Source organism: Lepidochelys olivacea, assembly GCF_965140295.1.
Source record: "Lepidochelys olivacea isolate rLepOli2 genome assembly, chromosome: 3".
NCBI classification, from domain to species: Eukaryota; Metazoa; Chordata; order Testudines; family Cheloniidae; genus Lepidochelys; species Lepidochelys olivacea.
Window position 1 is genome coordinate 178,849,323 of NC_140413.1, and position 7,470 is coordinate 178,856,792.

General features: G+C 47.5%; 1 long non-coding RNA gene across 1 annotated transcript; it reads left to right on the forward strand.

The window, feature by feature from the left end:
• Positions 1 to 4,684: 4,684 nt before the first annotated feature.
• LOC311518407 lies at positions 4,685 to 7,023 on the forward strand. The gene is made up of 2 exons (XR_014710976.1): positions 4,685 to 5,766; positions 6,441 to 7,023. It is a non-coding gene; the product is annotated as an uncharacterized lncRNA (long non-coding RNA).
• Positions 7,024 to 7,470: the final 447 nt, after the last annotated feature.

Below are 7,470 nucleotides of genomic sequence, written 5' to 3' on the forward strand. Positions count from 1 at the left end.
AAACTGAGAAACAAAATGACCGATGAAATTCAATGTTGATAAATGTAAAGTAGTGCACAATGGAAAATATAATCCCAATGAAACATACAAAATGATGGGATATCTTCGGACAACAGAAGGTTCCAGATCACAAACCCTGGTTCTCATGGGGGACTTCAAATCAGCCTGACAGCTGCTGGGAGAACAATACAGCAGTGCACAAAACAATCCAGGACATTTTTGGAGAGTGCTGGGGACAACTTCTTGGTGCAAGTGCTGGAGGAACCAAGTAGGGGCCGTGCTCCTCTTGACCTGCTGCTCACAAACAGGGAAGAATTGGTAAGGGAAGTAGAAGTAGGTGGCAACCTGGGCAGCAGTGACCATGAGATGGTCAAGTTCAGGATACCTGACAAAAGGAAGAAAGAAGAGCAGTGGAATACAGACCCTGGACTTCAGAAAAGCAGAATTTGACTCCCTCAGGGAACTGATGGGCAGGATCCCATCTGATGGGCTAATATGAGGGGGAAAGGAGTCCCCCTGTATTTTAAAGAAGCTTTATTGAGGGTACAGGAACAAACCATCCCCATGTGCAGAAAGAATAGTAAATATGGCAGGCGACCAGCATGGCTTAACAGTGAAATCTTTGGTGAGCTTAAACACAAAAAGGAAGCGTACAAGAAGGAAATTTGAACAGATAACTAGGGAAGAGTATAAAAATATTGCTCGAGCATGCAGGGGTGTAATCAGGAAGACCAAAGCACAACTGGAGTTGCAGTTAGTAAGGGATGTGAAGGGTAACAAGAAGGGTTTCTGCAGGTACATTAGCAACAAGAAGGTGGTCAGGGAAAGCGTGGAACCCTTACTGAATGGGGGAGGCAGCCTAGTGACAAATGTAGAAAAAGCTGAAGTACTCAATGCTTTTTTTGCCTTGGTCTTCAGACAAGGTCAGCTCCTAGACTGGGCAGCACAGTATGGGGAGGAAGTGAGCAGCCATCAGTGGTGAAAGAACAGGTTAAGGACTATTTAGAAAAGCTGGACATGCACAAGTCCATGGGTCCAGATCCAATGCATCAGAGGATGCTGAGGGAATTGGCTGATGTGTTCGGAGAGCTCTTGGCCATTATCTTTGAAAACTTGTGGCAATTGGGGCAGGTTCCGGACAATTGGAAAAAGGCAAAATGTAGTGCCTTTCTTTAAAAAAAGGGAAAAAGGAGAATCCAGGGAACTACATACTGCTCAGCCTCACCTCAGTCCCTGGAAAAAAAAAAAAAAAAGTCATGGAACAAGTCCACAAGGAATCCATTTTGAAGCACTTGGAGGAGAGGAAGGTGATCAGAAAGAGTCAGCATGGATTCACCAAGGGAAAGTCATGCCTGACCAACCTGATTGTCTTCTATGAGGAGATAACTGGCTCTGTGGATATGGGGAAAGCGGTGGGTGTGATATACCTTGACTTTAGCAAAGCTTTTGTTGTGGTCTCCCACAGCATTCTTGCCAGCAAGTTACAAAGTATGGATTGGATGAGATAGGTGGATAGAAAGCTGGCTAAATCATTGATCTAGTGGGTAGTGATCAATGACTCGATGTCTAGCTGGCAGCTGGTATCAAGTGGAGTGCCCCAGAGGTCTGTCCTGGGGCCAGTTTTGTTCAACATCTTTATTAATGGTCTGGTTGATGGGATGGATTGCACCCTCATCAAGTTTGCAGATGATTATGTTTGGGGGAAGAGGTAGATACACTGGAGGGTAGGGATAGGGTCCAGAGTGACCTAGACAAATTGGAGGATTGGGCTAAAAGAAATCTGATGAGGTTCAACAAGGACAAGGGCAGAGTCCTGCATGTAGGATGGAAGAATCCCATGCACTGCTACAGGCTGGGGACTGATTGGCTAAGCGGCAGTTCTGCAGAAAAGGACCTGGGGATTACAGTGGACAAGAAGCTGGATACGAGTCAACAATGTGCCCTTGTTGCCAAGAAGGCTAATGGCATATTGGGTTGCATTAATAGGAGCATTGCCAGCAGATTGAGGGAAGTGATTATTCCCCTCTATTTGGTACTGGTGAGGCCACATTTGGAGTATTGCATCCAGTTTTGGGCCCCCCGCTACAGAAAGGATGTGGACAAATTGGAGTCTAAGGGAGGGGAACAAAAATTATTAGAGGGATGGGGCAGAACAAGGAGCACTCGTCTCAAGTTACAGTGGCGAGAAGGTCTAGATTGGATATTAGGAAAACTATTTCATTAGGTGGGTGGTGAAGCACTGGAATGGCTTGTGTAGGGAGGAGTTGGAATCTCCATCCTTAGAGGTTTTTAAGGCCCAGCTTGACAAATCTCTGGCTTGGACGATTTAGTTGGGGTTGGTCCCGTTTTGAGTGGGGGATTGGACAAGATGACCTCCTGAGGTCTCTTCCAACCCTAATCTTCTGTGTTTTTGTTATATAAATTGGCTGTTATCACTCAGCCAATTTTTATTATAGAATATTATATAGTAATTGGAGTTATTGTGGATAGCTTTCTGAAAACATCTGCTCTATTCACAGTGGCAATCAAAAAGGCTAAACACAATGTTAGGAACCATATGAATAGATAAGACAGTACATATCATAATACCAGTCCTGGAGCACCCACAGAGAAAAATTAGTGGGTGCTGCTGGTGTCTCTCACCTGCTGGCTCTCACTGCCTGTCATCGCTGTCTCACCTGCTGGCAACCTCGCTGACCAACTCCTCCCCCTCTGTCCCAGCGCTTCCCACGCACTGCTAACAGCTGTTTCGTAGTGTGGAAAGCTCTGGGAGAGAGGGCGAGAAGCAGGGATGGGGTGTACTCAGGGGAGATGGTGGGGAAGAGGCAGGACAGGGACTTGGGGGAAAGGGTTGAAGGGCGGGATTGAGCACCCCTGGCGAGAGAAGGGCTACTAGGATGATCCGGGGAATGGAAAACCTGTCTTATGAAAGGAGACTCAAGGAGCTTGGATTGTTTAGCCTAACCAAAAGAAGGCTGATATGATTGCTCTCTATAAATATATCAGAGGGATAAATACCAGAGAGGGAGAGGAATTATTTAAGCTCAGTACCAATGTGGACACAAGAACAAATGGATATAAACTGGCTATCGGGAAGTTTAGACTTGAAATTAGACGAAGGTTTCTAACCATCAGAGGAGTGAAGTTCTGGAACAGCCTTCCAAGGGAAGCAGTGGGGGCAAGAGACATATCTGAATTCAAGATTAAACTCAATAAGTTTATGGAGGAGATGGTATGCTGTGATAACATGATTTTGGCAATTAACTGATCTTTAACTATTCATGGTAAATAGGCCCAGTGGCCTGTGATGGGATGTTAGAAGGGGTGGGATCCGAGTTACTACAGAGAATGCTTTCCTGGGTATCTGGCTGGTGAATCTTGCCCATGTGCTCAGGGTTCAGCGGATTGCCATATGTGGGGTCAGGAAGGAGTTTTCCTCCAGGGCAGATTGGAAGAGACCCTGGGGGTTTTTCCACCTTCCTCTGTAGCATGGGTCACTTGCTGGAGGATTCGCTGCACCTTGAAGTCTTTCAACCATCATTTGAGGACTTCAATAGCTCAGACATAGGTGAGACGTTTATTGCAGGAGTGGGTAGGTGAGATTCGGTGGCCTGCATTGTGCAGGAGATCAGGCTAGATGATCATAATGGTCCCTTCTGACCTTAATATCTATAAGTCTAGAGGGGAAGTTGGCGCCTATGCCTCCGTATAAATCCATGGTATTCTCACACCCTGAATACTGTGGGTAGTTTTGGTCTCCCCATCTCAAAAAAGATTTTTGAAATGGAAAAAGTAGAGAAAGGCAACAAAAATGATTAAGGGTATGAACGGCTTCCATATAAAGGAGAGATTAAAAAGACGGACTTTTCAGCTTGGAAAACAGATAAGGGGGGATATGATAGAGGTCTATCAAATCACAAATGGCATGGAGAAAAAGTGTTAATTATTCTTTCACATAACAAGAACCAGGAGTCACCCAATGAAGTTAATAGGCAATAGGTTTAAAACAAACTAAAGGAAGTATTTCTTTACACAGACAGTCAACCTGTGGAACTTGTTGCCAGGAGATGTTGTGAATACCAACAATATAAGTGGGTTAAAAAAAATTAGATAAGTTCATGGGGGATAGGTCCATCAATGGCTATTAGCCAGGATGGTCAGGGATGCAACCCCATGCTCTGGGCATCCATAACCTCTGATTACCAGAAACTGGGAGTGGAAGACAGGATGGATCACTCAGTAATTGCCCTGTTCTGTTCATTCCCTCTGAAGCACCTGGCATAGGCAACTGTCAGAAGACAGGATACTGGGCTAGATGGACCATTTGTCTGACCCAGTATGGCCATTCTTATGTTCTTAGCTACACCTGTATTCCCTGCCATGGTCTAGCAAGGACACTCTCTTATGCTCCTGGTTCTCAGCTGTTACCTCTCTTGTGCTTGTACCTCTCCCGCTCCTAACTGGGGGAGTTTTCAGGCTGCATAGTTCCCTGCCTGTACTGTTATTCCCTAAAAGGCTATTCTCTTCAAGGGCTATGACCATGTAATTGCCCAGTTACAGGATACCACACATGCATCCCTTTACAAGGAAGCATATTTATTCTTAAGATTAAAGCATTACAGAGAAAAATTAAAATATAGGAACCTAAACACATACTAAAAAGCTTACCAGAGGTCACCCCAGTTCCAAATCTCATGCTCTGGCAGGTGTCAGTCCTTTCAACCCTTCCCTAAGGATTGGGGTCCCCGCTCGGACAAAAAGTTCTCTGTTGCTGTATCAGAAAGAAGGACCTGGGTCAGTTTAAACTCAGGCTATTTATCCAAAAGTCCTTTCTTTGTCTGTTAGGGCATGGCTACGCTTGCGAGTTAGAGTGCATTAAAGCAGCCTTGGCCGCCCTAACTCATGACACGTCCATATTGGCAAGGCACGTAGAGTGGTCTGACTCAGCAGCTGGAAAACTCCTGGTAATCCACCTCCATGAGAGGCATAATGCTTGGTGCACCCTAACTGGAGCGCCTCAGCACCAGTGTGGACGCTGTGGTCTGTTAGTGTACTCTAATCGGCCTCCAGAAGTGTCCCACAATGCCTGTGCTAGCCACTCTGGTCATCACTTTGAACTCTACTGCCCTGCCCTCAGGTGACCAACCATCAGACCCACCTTTTAAATTCTCTGGGAATTTTGATAATCCCCTTCCTGTTTGCTCAGCCAGGCATAGAGAGCTCTCAGCGAATCTTTCCAGGTGACCATGCCTCCACATGCCAGGCCATCCCCAGTATGGAGCAATGGCGAGGTGCTGGACCTCAGTGTTTGCGGGGAGGAAGCTGTCCAGTCCCAGCTCTGCTCCAGCCATAGGAATTAAGATACCTTCAGGCAGATATCAAGGGACATGATGGAAAGGGGCCATGACCGGGATGCACTTCAGTGCAGTGTTAAAGTGAAGGAGCTGCAGAGTGCCTACCACAAAGTCCGCGAGGGAGACCGCCACTCCGGTGCTACCCCCATAACCTGCTGTTTCTACAAAGGGCTGGATGCAATACTTGGGGGTGACCCCACCTCCACTCTGAAGACCATCATGGACACTTCAGAGTCCAGTTCAACAAGGCAGCAGGAGGAGGAGGAAAGCAGGAGTGAGGGTGCTGAGGAGGAGGAAGACACCCCATCATCCTTAGATGCATGCAGCCAGGAGCTGTTCTTAAGCCAGGAGGAAGGTAGCCAGTCGCAGTGGCCGGTGCTTGGGGAAGGATAAAAACCAGAGGACGTGCCCGGTAAGTGGCTTTTATTTTGGGAAGGAAGTTATTCGGTGCAGGCTCTTGGGGCGAGGAGGGTTAGGGCTGTATGCATGCCTAGATGTGGAATAGGACGTTGATGTGCTCTCTCACATCATGGTAGTCCGCCTCAGTGATTTCTTCAAAGGTCTCATGCAGAAGCTGTGCAATGCGCTTGTGCAAGTTCCTTGGGAGTGCTACTGTGCTCCTTGTCCCAGTCAGGCTAACATCTCTGCACCACTGTGCCGTGGGGGGGGGGGGGTAAACACACCATTGCTGCACACTGGCAAGCTGCATATGGGCCAGGGTGGAAGCCGCATTGTAGTAGAAGACCCTCCCTTGCTTCCCAGGTCACCATCAGCAGTGAGATATCTTCCAGGACAAATTCCTGTTGAAAATGTGGGGACAGTGTTCAGTATAGGGGCCCCCTGCAGCTGTTGGCTCTCCTCAAGGTATAGAGCCCCAGAGGACAGTACGGCAGTGAAACAATCAGTCCCCCTCAACTCTGTGCTTACTCACCAATTTGGGGCTCCTGTGGGTTATGTGCGCTCGCTTTGGGACAGGCAAATTCTGCTCTTGTTTAGGCTGTGCTTGTCTTTAAGTATGGGCGAATCATTGCTCTGTCTGGTGTAAACAATGCTGCCTCTGTTAAGTGTTGCATTTTGCCTTTACAGATGTAACCTTGAGATCTCAGCCGTCCGTCCATGTTATCACCGGCCACAAGACTCCAAAGAATTAGGAAGAGGCCATGTAGAGGCAAAGAGGACATGCTGCATGAAGTAATGCATCAGTCCCTTCACGATAATCAAAAAGTGCAAGAGTGGAGGGAGAGCAAAAGGAGGTTCCGCCAGCAGAATGTGGAGTGCCGGCACCAAAAGTGGCTGATGAGCATTATGGAACGCCAAGCAGACTCATTCCAGGTGCTCGTAGTCATGCAGGTGGAGCACAACCATCTGTCCCCTCTCCCGCAGCCCTTGTCCCAAAACTCTTTTCCTTGTGCCCCCATGTCACCTCCAACCCACTTTACTTAACATCTGGGTTCTTATCACCACCAGCTGCCTCCAACACCTGGAGCTTCACCACCCAGCCCTGCAAACGACCCTTATCCACTGCACTCAACCCCCATCACCATGCAGTATAGCCATCCTGAAGTGCAGCACTCCAGACAGGAAGGGGAGTATGAAAACAGGACATACTCAAATCTGTGATTGAGCCATTGTGTTTCTTTTCAATAAATGGCTTTTTTGGCTTTGAAAACATTCTTTATTATTGTATTAATTAAAAGATACTTTAGCCCAGGAAAGCAACAGGCACTGCAAGTCAGTGTAGCAAACAGATTCCTACTCCCGTGCAGGGCACCAAACATTACTGGTGGCTTTCAGCCTCAGATTGCTCCGTCAAGGCATCCCTAATTCTTGCAGCCCTGTGCTGGGCCCCTCCAATAGCCCTGCTCTCTGGCTGTTCAAATTCAGCCTCCAGGTGTTGAGCCTCCGAGTTCCATGCCTGAGTGAATCTTTCACTCTTCCCGTCACAAAGGTTATGGAGGGTACAGCACACAGATATAACCGCGGGGATGTTGTCATTGGCCAGGTCTAGCTTCCCACACAGAGAACACTAGTGGCCCTTTAAATGGCCAAAAGCACACTCCACGCAGTCATTCTGTACCAACTCAGCCTGTTGTTGAACTGCTCCTTGCTGCTGTTA